Raw genomic sequence first — 14756 nt, forward strand, 5'->3', positions numbered from 1 at the left:
TGCAGAAACCATGACTTCACATAAACACAGTCTCAGCATATTCCCAGGTGCTGTGGGAAGAGTTGAGTGGGGCAAACGGCATTTTTGATTATGTTGCAATAACTTTATTTGACCTGCCTCTCTCTTTTGAAACCATCCTTCTTCCCTTTTGTTTTCAATAGACAACTGCATTGCAAGCAATATGGGAGCCAGCAGCTTGGCTTAAAGGATTTCTCACCACATTTCTGACTTCCACATCTGTGAGCGGGGATTTTCTCGTGTGATCGTAAACTCCAAATGCCCCCTAGCCTCTCAGTCAGCACCGGTGGCCTTGCCTCAAAACGTATATTGTAGAGCTGGAAAACCTTTCAGAAAAGGGCAACCTATATGATCCAGGGGATGGAGTAGCTCCCCACTAGCAGGAAAAGTTGCAGCGTTTGGGACATTTTAGTTTAGAGAAAAGTGGCTTGACAGAAGCAGGGCTTTTTTCAATCAGAATTCACAGGAACTCGGTTCCAGCACCTCTCAGGCAGGTGCCATTGTCATTACAGTGGTACCTCGGTTTAAGTACTTAATTCGTTCCGGAGGTCTGTTCTTAACCTGAAACTGTTCTTAACTTGAAGCACCACTTTAGCTAATGGTATGCCCCATGGAGAGCCTCAAGGTCCATAAATAACAACACCCTAGTGGTCCCAGGCCCTAAGGAAGTTAGATTGGCTTCAACCAGAGCCAGGGCCTTCTCAACTCTGGCTCCGGCCTGGTGGAACGCTCTGCCTCATGAGACCAGGGCCCTGCAGGATCTGATTTCTTTCCGCAGGGCCTGTAAGACAGAGTTGTTCCGCCTGGCCTTTGGCTTGGAGCCAATTTGATTCCCTCCCTCCCTCTCTTTCTTTTTTCTTTTCCTTCTCCTCCTGCGATGAGGCTACATTTTAATATTTTAATGTTCCATTATTTTAATGTTGTATTTTACTTTTGTTTTTAAGTTGTAATCATTCATCTTGTTTTTATTATTGCTTGTAAGCCGCTCTGAGCCCGGCCTTGGCTGGGGAGGGCGGGGTATAAATAAAAAATTATTATTATTATTATTATTATTATTATTATTATTATTATTATTATGGGGTCTCCCGCTGCCGCCACGCTGCCGGAGCACAATTTCTGTTCTCATCCTGAAGCAAAGTTCTTAACCTGTAGCACTATTTCTGGGTTAGCAGAGTCTTTAACCTGAAGTGTATGTAACCTGAAGAGCATGTAACCTGAGGTACCACTGGATAAGAAAACAAGGGAGGTGTTCATGGTGAGTTCCGGCACCTCTTTTTCTAGAAAAATAGCACTGGATAAAAGGTAAAAGGTAAAGGACTCCTAGATGATTAAGTCCAGTCAAAGGCGACTATGGGGTTGTGGCGCTCATCTCGCATTCAGGCCGAGGGAAATGGTGTTTGTCCACAGACAGCTTTCCGGGTCATGTGGTCAGCAAGACTAAACCACTTCTGGCACAACAGGACACCATGACGGAAACCAGAGTGCACAGAAACACTGTTTACCTTCCCCCCGGAGCGGTACCTATTTATCTACTTGCACTGGCATGCTTTCAAGCTGCTAGGTTGGCAGGAGCTGGGACAGAGCAATGGGAGCTCACCCCATCACAGGGATTTCAACCGCCAACCTTCTGTTCGGCAAACACAAGAGGCTCAGTAGTTTAGACCACAGCGCCACTTGCGTCCCTTTTAGCACTGGATAGAAGTAGAGAAATGGTAGAGAAAAGGTTCCTTTTCTCTCATAACATTAAAACTCGTGGACCTTCAATGAAGCTGAATGTTGGAAGATTCAAGACAGATAAAATAAAGGACTTCTTCACGTACCTTTACCTTCTGCCTTACAGTCAGAATAACATTTTTAGAAATTTATTTGTTTGTTAATTGCTGTTTTATTAATTGCACTTTTGGCTCCCATTCAAAAGTGGCGCTGGTTAAGCACCTTCAGGAGGCGGCAGGAGAAAGGGTGGTAGATGTCAGTGTGACTGGGTTGGATCCTGAGATCCTTTTCTGAGCTATTACAAATTTAAGGCCTGCTAATGCATAACAGCATGGGCTGATTTTGTGACTGCGCTATGGGAAAGTTTCCAAGATATCATGTGCTTGTGTGTGTGCTTCAAGTTATTTTGTTTGAGTTCCCTTTGTGTTAGCTATTTTCTTTTACAAAACTGTGCTCCTTTTGAGGATGAGCAATGCAAAAGTGAGTAGTGATGTATGGAAGTGAGAGATAGACCATAAAGAAGGCTGAATTGATGCTTCTGAATTATGGTGCTGGAGGAGACTCTTGAGAGTCCCATGTTCTGAGAGTCCCATGTTCTGCAAGAAGATCAAACCTATCCATTCTTAAGGAAATCAGCCCTGAGTGCTCACTGGAAGGTCAGATCCTGAAGCTGAGGCTCCAGTACTTTAGCCACCTCTTGAGAAAAGAAGACTCCCTGGAAAAGACCCTGGTGTTGGGAAAGATGGAGGACACAAGGAGAAGGGGACGACAGAGGACGAGATGGTTGGATGGTGTTCTCGAAGCTACTAGCATGAGTCTGACCAAACTGCGGGAGGCAGTGGAAGACAGGAGTGCCTGGCGTGCTCTGGTCCATGGGGTCATGAAGAGTCGGACACGACTAAACGACGAAAACGAATGAAAAAGTGAAATTAATAAATAAACTACATGAAAAAACCTGTAAAAATGTTGTTTTGACTGTAAGTCAGAAGATGAAGCAAATTTAATGCTTCTTCCCATAATACTTTGAATGTTTGTGGCTTTTTTTGCATACAAAACTTCCAATACAGTGAAAATAGTCACTTCTGTTCAATGATATTCTTTTGAGAATTAAAATTCCCTATCACAGGCTGAACCTGTTGGTCTGTGTATATTACATCAAGATTGTTTTTATTACTTCTGGACTTTGTCCATTATTCCCCATTTAGTCACTGAGTATTTTGCTGCCCGCTATACATCCAGACTGTTGACAAAACCATAGTCAGACAGGAAACAGTAGTGGTTAAACTTCAACCAACTTTTCGGATAATAACAGCCTTATATCAAGTCGTGCCAACAAAGCAAAAACAATGGAAGGGGAATAGAATTAATCAACGGGCTAATTTTCCAGTTTCGTTCAGTATTACGTATAGCAGTTATACAGGGAAATCACCAATCAAATCATGAATTTCCCCTCCATGTATTTGCAGAGGGAAGGAATTTGGACAATATAGGAGATTTACAGATTGGTTCTGTGCTCACTCCCTCTTTTAGCACTCCACATTTGCTTGAGTCATAGGTGTTTATATTTATTCATTCCACTACATTAACCTTTGGTAGGGTCCGCCTTAGCGTAAGCTAATGGGAAGCAGTTGTATCAGGCTGCAGGTTTCAGAAGGAGTGTCATTTTCCTGTCTCCGATCACAATCTCTGTGTGGGTTTTGTACTGCATTTTTGGCGTATTGCTGCGGAATTATTTCTGTAAGTGCAGTCAGACAACCAGCTGAAGGCAGTCCCCATGAACCATACAATTGTAGCATTGGAAGGGACAATGAGGGGCATCTAGTCCAGCCCTCTGCAATACAGGAATCTTTTGCCCAACAAGGGACTTGAACCCCCAACCCTAAGATTAAGAGCCTCAGTTTGTTTAGACATTGCCAAAGAGCAAGTCTGCACGCAAATAAACAACCGGGTACACGGCACCATTTTCAGGGCCAGCCGGCCCATGAGGCAGCAACTGCCTCAGCTGCAGAACCCCAAGAGGCGGCACCCAAGTGGGTGTCCCGGCCTGCCACTGCCAGAGAACAAGAAGAGTTTGGATTTGATATCCCGCTTTATCACTACCCGAAGGAGTCTCAAAGCGGCTAACCATCTCCTTTCACTTCCTCCCCCACAACAAACACTCTGTGAGGTGAGTGGGGCTGAGAGACTTCAGAGAAGTGTGACTAGCCCAAGGTCACCCAGCAGCTGCATGTGGAGGAGCGGAGACGCGAACCCAGTTCACCAGATTACGAGTCTACCGCTCTTAACCACTACACCACACTGGCTCTCCTGTGAGATCTCACCAAAAGCTCATGAAAGCTTGTGTGCTCCGCGTGGCCTCCTAAGAGCTTCATGAGGTCTTGCAAGATCTCACTGGAACTCGCTGCCACCGTTGCTGCTTTGTGGGTGCCACCATATGACCCAGGTAAGGGAGGCTTCAGTGGTAGCAGGGTAGAACCTTTCTGCTTTGCCTCAGGTGGCAAAATAGGAAGCACTGCTTCTGACCATTTGGACCACTGTGCTGTATATCTGCAAAGCAATTCTTCATCCATTTTCATGTACTTTTGGTGCAAGTAGTCCTGCAGCAATTGCATACCAAGATGGCCCATATCGCTCGTTTACCTAAGCTAGGGCGGCTGTGTGTCCCGCTTTACAGAGGACAGTCTTCCCACCAATTTAAGTCCAGTATAAAGTTAAAGTTCTCCAAGAGGAATTAGACAAATTCATTGGGAAGGCAATCAATGCCTGCTAGCCATGATGACTCTACCTCCACAGGAGGAAGCAGCAATGCTTCTGAATGGGTAAAGGTAAAGGATACCTGGACGGTTAAGTCGAGTCAAAGGTGACTATGGGGTTGCGGGGCTCATCTCGCTTTCAGGCCAAGGGAGCTGGCGTTTGTCCACAGACAGCTTTCTGGGTCATGTGGCCAGCATGACTAAACCACTGCTGGTGCAACGGGACACCATGACAGAAACCAGAGTGCACAGAAAACTGTTTACCTTCCCGCCACAGAGGTACCTATTTATCTACTTGCACTGGCATGCTTTCAAACTCCTAGGTTGGCAGGAGCAGGGACCGAACAACAGGAGCTTGGATTTGAACCACCGATTGGTGAGCCCAAGAGTCTCAGTGGTTTAGCCCACAGCGCCACCCGCATCCCGCTTCTGAATACCACTTTTGAAAACTATGGGAAGAGAGGGTGCCCTTGTGCGCATGTTCTGCTCCTTGGTTTCCCACAGGCAACTGGTTGACCACTTCTTGCGTTTCCTACTATGGTGAGATCTATTGCATTTCCATTTAATTTGTAGTCATTATGTCTAAACTTGCATTTATACATATAAGTTATCATATGAAATTTTAATGCAGTTCTGTCTTCTTCTTTTTAGTGAACAGCCTAGCCTAACCTAAGGCTGTTTTGGGGTCAACCCACATATCAATGCGTTTTTTGGATCATGTCTGTTGGAACTCAGAGATGGAGCTTCAGTACGCATTAAGCATAATTCTTGTCCGTATACTACACACTGGGTCTTTCTAAACCTGTCAACGTTACCCAGGGTGAAAAAGAAAGCCACACATCTTACATTACAAAAAACTGGAAGTTCCCAAAATCTGGGTAAGCCAAATATTGATGCAGCTGTAGTATTTGGAACATGTGTGCGGTCAGCTGGATTGATGGGAAATATCTGAGAGAAGGGGGAAGAGAGCATTTTTCCAGAGGGAAAACAAATCACTGGGCACTACTCAATGTTTTCCCCCAAAAGAGGTCCGTGAGAGGATGGTGGAAAGGAGGGAAATCCTAAGCTGCTGTATTAGTGCTAGTTATTAAAAAAAAAAGTCAGATCCAAAAAGTAATTACAAAATTCCCACAAAGGACTATCACCTGTGCCACATTTGAGTTGATTGAAACTGGCATTTAGAAATGATGTATTGATGAACAGTTGGAGGAGTTGGCTATGATTAGCCTGGAAAAGAGGAGACTGGGAGGAGATAGGAGAGCCATCTTCAGATATCTCAAGAGCTATCCCATGAAAGAGAAAACAAACTTGTTTTCTGCTCCTCTAGAGGGGTAGGACTCAAACCAATGGCTCCAAGTTACAAGAAGGGTGATGCTAGCTAAACATCAGAAAGAATGTTTTGACAGTAAGAGCTTTCCAACAGTGGAATGGACTTCCTCAGTAGGTTGTAGAACCTGAATCCATGGGTCCAAGTTACAAGAAAGGAGATTCTGACTAAATAATACGAAGAACATTCTGACGTGAAGAGCTGTGCAACAGTAAAACAGTCTTGCTTGGGAGGTTGTGGACTCTCCTTCCTTGGAGGTTTCCAAGCAAAGGTTGGGTGGCCATCTGTCATGGATGCTTTAGCTGAGATTCCTGCATTGCAGGGAGTTGGACTGGATGAGCCTCGAGGTCCCTTCCAAGTCTACAATTCCATGAGTCTATGCAGGTTATAAGAGGGGAACCATTGCTTGTATCTGGTTGGAGAAAATACAATGGATATACCTTCTTTGTATATGTCTAGGCCAGGGGTCAGCAACCTTTTTCAGCAGTGGGCTGGTCCACCATCCCTCAGACCATGTGGTGGGCCAGACTATATTTTTTTTGGGGGGAGAACAAATTCCTGTGCCCCAAAAATAACCCAGAGGTGCATTTTAAATAAAAACACACATTCTACTCACGTAAAAACACCAGGCAGGCCCCACAAATAACCCAGAGATGCATTTTAAATAAAAGGACACATTCTACTCATGTAAAAACACACTGATTCCCGGACCATCCACAGGCTGGATTGAGAAGGTGATTGGGTTGCATCCGGCCCCCGGACCTTAGGTTATCTACCCCTGGTCTAGGCCCTGGGGTAGTGTCCCTGCAGCTGCTCTAAGAACTCTGTCTTGCTGAGAGAGACAAAAAGTAGAGTTGATACTTCAAAGCAGATGGTCATGATGCAAAGTTGGAAGAAAGGAAGAAGACTGGTCAGCCTTAGGTTAAAGAAGTCTGGGACAGATATGTATTGCCAAAGATCCAGGCAGAGATCTGAGCTCCACATTAGCCACACAATCATGAGTAACACGGTGCTGTGCTGCAATGGTGTAAATATGATGCACTGTCATGGCAGAGAAACCACATTTTGGTGGTTTGTTATACTCTGGTTTTGAAAGCGCTTATGGCAAAATGGTCATTTTGTTTTACTGCAGTTCACACATGGCTGCAGATTAAAGAAACCACATCCTTTAATCTTCCAGTTATTTGGGATAGGGGAGAAATCCGGTTCAGTTCACATTTTAACGTGAAACGGCCTTATGCACAGTTCCTGAAACAAGGTGTGAACCGAAACACAGCTATCCTTTGAAATTCACTCTTTGAATTTTGGGGTGCAGTTCTCCAAGCAAATAAGAGGCACATAATGCATACATTAGGTGTGCACAAAACACACACCTTAAGGCATTATGTTAGGGGAAATTGCTTGCAAAAATGTGCATTTTAGGGGAAATTGCATTTTTAAAAGAGTATAAGGAGAAATATCCACTAAAATGCTGGTGAATTTTAATAAGGGCTTTTAAAAAATAGTGCAAGTTGGTGCGGAAATGTAGGTTGGAAAAATGAAAAACTGAGAGAAACTTGGCATGACTGCCATTCACAAAGCAAAAGGGAAATGTTTTGATGCCCTCTTATAATACTAGAACAAAGCTGAATTCGAGACAGATTTCAGGTTAGAAGAAATCTCTGTACGTCTTAGCTTTTTGACTCATTTGTTGCTATTTCTTGACAGAACATATATGCCAAGAAATTAGGATTACGACTATCTTTATGTGATTTACAGTGGTGCCTCGCAAGACGAAATTAATTCGTTCTGCGAGTTTTTTCGTCTTGTGAATTTTTTCGTCTAGCGAAGCACCACTGTGTATTGACGGTTTCCCATAGCAATGCATTGGCGGTTTTTTAAAAAAGGCGCAAGACGTTTTCGTCTTGCGAAGCAAGCCCATAGGGAAATCCATCTTGCGAAGCAACTCAGAAAACGAAAAACTCTTTCGTCTTGCGAGTTTTTCATCTTGAGAGGCATTCGTCTTGCGAGGTACCACTGTATTGCTATGCAGTATGGTACAACAAATCCTTTACTGTTTAGGAGGCGAACGGATTTGCCTTGCCCCATCCAGGTGTATGGTTGAGTGATGAGATAGCAAAGAGGAAGGTTTGAATCAAATGATGAACTTCTTAGAGTGCTTTGTGAAACTATTTTTTTCAATAAACGGTTCCCATTTGTGTGGGCAACTCATAACCTGGTTATGAGAGAAAAGGCCTGAAATTGAGTAGTTAAATCTCCCTGTCAAAATAGACATGACACTTAAAAATGCCACAAAAACTACATGCACCTAAGTAAAGATATTTTCCTTGAAGCTCGGTCTTGCAAAAGTATCTTGCTGTAATGTCAGCAACTGGCTTTGAACAATAATCTCTTAACCACAGGCATGGGGTGTTTTTGTTAAACAATGTGATACAATGCCTAGACCTGGAAAAAGATTGTGCTGTTTTCTTGCAGATAAGAGATGAATCAAGCTACATGTCCTATATAAAATTGCCCATACAATTTGATCAACCACAAGCATTTCCCAAACATGCAGCATTAGATCTCCATGATCTATCACAGGGGTCAGCAAACTTTTTCAGCAGGGGGCCGGTCCACTGTCCCTCAGACCTTGTGGGGGGCCGGAGTATATTTTGAAGGAGGGAAAAATGAACAAATTCCTATGCCCCACAAATAACCCAGAGATGCATTTTAAATAAAAGGACACGTTCTACTCATGTAAAAACACTCTGACTCCCAGACCGTCTGCAGGCCGGATCCTGCCCCTGGGTCTTAGTTTGCCTACCCATGATCTACTGCATAAGCTTAACCCAAACACCAGGGATGGCCCAATATGTTTGGCACCTAAAGTGGACATCAAAATGGCATCCCTCTTCCTACCAGGGAAGAAGGGGCAAAGGAAGATTGACATTAGGAGCAAGGGGGGAAAGAAATATGGACATCAGGATCTGCTGCCCCGGTGGATTCTGCCGCCTGAGGCAGCCACCTCACCTTGCCTCTTGTCTGGACTGATCCTGCCAAACACTCTGTTCATCCAGAGGCTCTACACTGGATTCTCCCCCCCCAAAAAAAAGAAATCAGGTGACTGGAGAGAGGTCCCTTTCAGCCACAGCATCCCATTTATGGATTGCCCATCCCAGAGAGGCTCACCTGGCACCAATTCTGATGTCACTCTAGTGCAAGGTAAAGAAGTGCTTGTATCTCGCCCAACATCCAGCATGCCAATTGGTTTTAACGCTGCTTTCAATTTAACATTGTGTTTTTCTGCTGTTGCTTTTGCACTGCTTCCTGTTTTAAATCATTGTTTTGTTTTGTTTCTACTCTATATGCCACCCTAATAGGTTTTTTTTTATAAATCATGTTGTAAAAATCTTTTAAACAAATTAAAATACGATTTCCTTCCCAAAGAAACTGCTTGTTTTTTAGTCGTTTAGTCGTGTCCGACTCTTTGTGACCCCATGGACCAGAGCACACCGGGCACTCCTGTTTTCCACTACCTCCCGCAGTTTGGTCAAACTCATGCTGGTAGCTTCAAGAACACTGTCCAACCATCTCGTCCTCTGTCGTCCCCTTCTCCTTGTGCCCTCAATCTTTCCCAACATCAGGGTCTTTTCCAAGGAGTTTTCTCTTCTCATGAGGTGGCCAAAGTATTGGAGCCTCAGCTTCAGGTTCTGTCCTTCCAGTGAGCACTCAGGGCTGATTTCCTTCAGAATGGATAGGTTTGATCTTCTTGCAGTCCATGGGACTCTCAAGAGTCTCCTCCCGCAACATAATTCAAAAGCATCAATTCTTTCGCGATCAGCCTTCTTTATGGTCCAGCTCTCACTTCCATAAATCACTACTGAGCTTTAACTATATGGACCTTTGTCGGCAAGGTGATGTCTCTGCTTTTTAAGATGCTGTCTAGCTGAGACCTAAAACCAAACCTTTGTGAGGTACCCAGTTCAGCACCACGGCCATTATTTTGTTTTCACTTACGCTGACCCAGCGTTCATTACATCTAATCTCTTGCGAACTGATAAGGCTGTACTACAAGGAAACCTGAGTCATGTAAGATCTTGAATCAAGTCAGACCATGCTTGGCTAATCTTGTCAAACAACAGGAAGCCCAATGGAACCTGAAACTCCCTCTTCTAATATTCCCCTGAGGGGAAAAAGAAGTGTGCGAGACACCTCTCCCACATGGTCATTTATCTATGATTCACCACTGGGCTTTCCACAGCTAAAAATAACTCACTGATGGCACCAAAACCAAAACTTTTGAACTGAAACAAAACCACCCTGCCCCACCTCTGCCCCAGCCTGGTGTGTTGGGAGAGTAGCCATTTAATGCTGCCCCATTGCACCAACCTGTCCCATCCCAAAATAGATGCAAACATTTTGTCTTTAAAAAAAAAAAAAGATTTATGATTTTCAAGTTTATACATTTCAATAATTTTACAGTCATTTTAACATTTCGAAACTTGACTTCCTTCCCCCTCGGTTCCTTAAATTTATTTTAAACATCTTCTGCATATCTAAATCAACTTAATTTGTTCATTTATTCATCTACTTTAAATATATATACTCTTACATAACTGCTGGTTATTACAATAATCCTGCCAATATTCTTATCTGTTTACAATTTCTCTGTAAATATTCAGTAGACCATTTCCATTCTTTTATAAAAAAGTTTGTTATCTTGATGTCTCATTTTCCCACTAAGTTTCGCCATTTCTGCATAGTCCATAAGTTTTTGTATCCATTCTTCCTTTGCTGGGACTTCTTCTTCTTGCCATTTTTGGGCAAGCAACATTCTTGCCACTGTAGTTGCATACATGAATAAGTTTCTATACGATTTAGGTAGTTCTGTCCCTGTAATTCCCAAAAGAAAAGCTGCTGGTTTTTTTGTTTTGTTTTTTACAAACTTTATTTTAAACATTCTTTTCAATTCATTATATATCATTTCCCAGTAAGCTTTATCCTTACTACAAGACCACCACATACAATAAAAAGAACCTTCTTTCTCTGTACATTTCCAACACTTTCTTGATTTAGATTTATACATTTTTGCCAAATTGCTTGGTGTTAGATACCACTGATATATCCTTTTCATATAATTTTTCTTACTCCATAATTTGAATCCATTATTCCACAATCATTCCCAAGCTTCCATGTCTATATTATGACCAATATCTATTGCCCAAGGTATCATTGAGGATTTTACTTGTTCATCCTTTGTCTCCCATTCCAATAATATTTTATACATTTTAGGCAGCACTTTTACATTAAATTCCAACAGGTCTTTCTCCAGTTGTGATATTTGTTCCCCAAACTTATGGAGGCAAACATTTTGTCACAGCTGGCCCTACCATTAGACAGAGGGAGGCAGCTGCTTCAGGTGGCAAATTACGATGGCAGGTGGGTTGTGGAAATGGCCTCAGCCCTCCAGCCATTCTCGCTGTTGAAAGACTATAGTGTGTGTACCTCCCTAAGGTAGTTTGCTGTGGACCACTGACAGTGGCAGAATTTGGGCTCTCAAATTTCAGAGGCACCCTGTGTGATGCTAAAATTCTTATTGGGGGGTACCTCTCTCACTCCGTTCTACCTCATTATTGTGTCGCCACCAGCGTCCAGTGTGGCTGAACCATTCACACTACCCTGAAGTCGTCTCTGTGACTGAGCCCAGTGAACCAATGAACTATTAAGGCAGCTTCCTCCTGGCCTCATCAAGCAAGCCAAACAGCTCTAATCAAACTCGTCTTAAAGGTAAAGGACCCGTGACTGTTAGGTCCAGTCACGGACCACTCTGGGGTTGCGGCACTCATCTCACTTTATTGGCCGAGGGAGCTGGTCATGTGGCCAGCATGACTAAGCCGCTTCTGGTGAACCAGAGCAGTGCACGGAAATGCCGTTTACCTTCCTGTCACAGTGGTACCTATTTATCTACTTGTTCTTTGACGTCCTTTCGAAATGCTAGGTTGGCAGGAGCAGGGACCGAGCCATGGGAGCTCACCCCGTCGTGGGGATTCGAACAGCCGACCTTCTGATCGGCAAACCCTAGGCTCTGTGGTTTAACCCGCAGCGCCACCCGCGTCCCATAATCTCTTCTTAATAAGCCGCATAAGATGCCCACAAACCTCTCTATCCCATTGACCAAAATCATTGCTTCAGGGGTCAAGTCTGGCTTCAGGGATCACTAGCCGGCCATCTCTGGTCTGTGGCAAGCATAGCTGATAAAAATCACTGCTTCCCAGCAGAGATGGCCTATGTAGGTCACACAATCACCTATGTCGAGAAGGCTAGGATGGTCAAGGAACAAGGTCATGCTCTGAGCAAGAGCTGAATGCCAAGCCTCAGCTGTTTTCGTTTTTTCCTGAAAGGCTGCTTTGTGGGGCAGTGGCTTTTCTACTGTTACACCACAGCCTTTAAATAGAATGTGTACCTGTCTCCTTATTGCCTCTGCTGTTATTTATGCTGGGCTCTTCTTCCCACTCATACTTGTAGGAGAGGACAACTCTGGGCTGTTTAAATTCCAAGGAATAAATAAAATTGCAAAATTGCAAAATCTGAAGGATAAATACATTCCAATCCACTCATTAGTCTGGGAGGGATGAGTCAGGTCAGTCCCCATCTCAATTTACAAAAAAATAAATTCCTCAAGTATCCCCGGTGCAGGGTTCAAAATTAGCAGGGCACCAGACACATTTTGCGCCTAAAGATTCTCCATTTGCGAGCACCTCCAAAAGTCTGGGTGCCATTTTTTTTGTGCCTGGCTGACACAGAAGGATTACTGAAATGTATGTGCTTTGAAGCCTCAGACAACAGACAACATGTTAAAGAATTCAACAATAAAGAGTGTTTTGAAAACTGAAGTATGGTACCATTATTTTTATTGTCAACACCAAATTAAACTTGTATTAACAATTTCTGCTAAAAAAATGTGATATTAACTATGTGTGACTTATGTGAAATGCATATTAATTTATGCTTATTAAAATAATTAATAAAAAGTGTTGCCAACCTCTCCCCCAGTGGCGCCTAGACAATCTGTTTTGGCACCCACAACCAGAAGCTATTTGGCTCCTACTTTTTCTATCTCAGTTTTTAAAACTGCCCTGGTGTGAGGTTAAAAAACTCCTGTCCTTTGATGTGTTGCAGGTATATTTCAGAAGGAGAAGGAAAGGGGAAAGAATACTTTTCACCTATGCTTCAGACAAGGGTGGGCACATGTGCCAATTTCAGCTACTTCCAGTTTCCCTTTCTTCCCGTTTTCAGTTCAGCGCTCCACATTTTCACACTGGTTTGTGCAAATTCATTTCAATGCAAATTTCTCCTAAGATACAATATCTTGTATCCAATTATAGCCCAATACACCTATTTTTCAAAGCAGTTTTCTCCAATATAAGAAGAAGAAGAAGAAGAGTTTGGATTTGATATCCCGCCTTTCACTCCCCTTCAGGAGTCTCAAAGCGGCTAACATTCTCCTTTCCCTTCCTCCCCCACAACAAACACTCTGTGAGGTGAGTGGGGCTGAGAGACCTCAAAGAAGTGTGACTGGCCCAAGGTCACCCAGCAGCTGCATGTGGAGGAGCGGAGACGCGAACCCGGTTCCCCAGATTATGAGACTACCGCTCTTAACCACTACACCACACTGGCTATACTATAAGCAGTTGTTATAGTATGTTCACGAATATGTGCTCTTTTATGCACACCTTACTTTAGTGTATGGCTTTTCGTAGACATTACTTTGCTGCAGAACTGCGTTGCACCATTCAGATGAATGTCAAAGGATGGTTGTGTTTTGCTTCACCTATTGTTTCAGAAAGTACTTATTGGGTAATTTCATAATTTTATTACGGTCAAAGACCAGCTCGAAAAGCACAACTGGGACAGCTTTCACAAGAATAAAATATACATTTAAAACATTCTAAAACAACAGCTTAAAGATTAAAATTTGAGATAAACTCATATACACATAAAGACCTAAAATTTGGGGTACCATACAAATTGGCCCTGCCACCATAGAGGCCGACTTAGACTGTTTTCCTAGTGAAATAATTTGTTTCAGGGGGTGGTCTGCGTCTGCAAATCTGTGTGCAGAATCTGGCGACCATCCAGGTCGTCTTGTGGTCTTTGCCTAAGAGGAGAAAATTGAGTTTAGACTTATCCGAAAGGTTAGCAAGCCTCTCCAGCTGAGGGTCAATGGTATCTCTGCATATCTTGTCATAAAAGGTACATCTAAAGAATAAATTCTTGGGGCTTCCTATTTCCACTAATGGGCAGGTAGAAAGTCTCTCAGCATACGGGACTTTTCCAAATATTCCTTTCAAAACTGGCGAAGGCAAGGCCAAGCTTCTGGCTAGAGTAAAGGCCCTTCTTGTGTTTCTTGATGCGAGAAAATAGAGATATGCTGCCAGGGCCGCAACATATTTCTCATTTTACTAATTACCGTATTTTTCACTCCATAGGACACACTTTTCCCCTCTTAAAAACTAAGGGGGAAAGTCTGTGCATCCTATGGAGCAAATGCAGGGGGGAGGCAGGCAGGAAAAGCCCCCTAGAGCCGATTCAGTCCCTTCTCCTTCCTCATAGAAAAGCCCGCAGGAGCCACACGCTCTTTAAAGGGTGCGCGGCTCCTATGGACTTTTTTGGGGGGGGGAATTGCCATAGCCGCGCACAGCCTCTCCAGCCGGGAGAGGCTGCGCAAGGCTAAAGAAGTCAAGGCAGCGAGCGCGATCCATCCCACACGCTGCCTTGGCTTCCTCTTTAGCCTTGCGCAGCCTCTCCAGCCGGGGGAGGCTGCGCAAGGCTAAAGAAGCCAAGGCAGCGAGCAGGATGGATTGCGCTCGCTGCCTTGGCTTCCTTAGCCATGCTTCTTTAGCCGCACTGGAGAGGTTTAGCTCCCGGCTGGAGAGGTTGCGCGGCTATGGCAGAAGCCATGA

This window comes from Podarcis tiliguerta, assembly GCF_965153285.1.
Source record: "Podarcis tiliguerta genome assembly, chromosome: 4".
Classification (NCBI taxonomy): domain Eukaryota; kingdom Metazoa; phylum Chordata; class Lepidosauria; order Squamata; family Lacertidae; genus Podarcis; species Podarcis tiliguerta.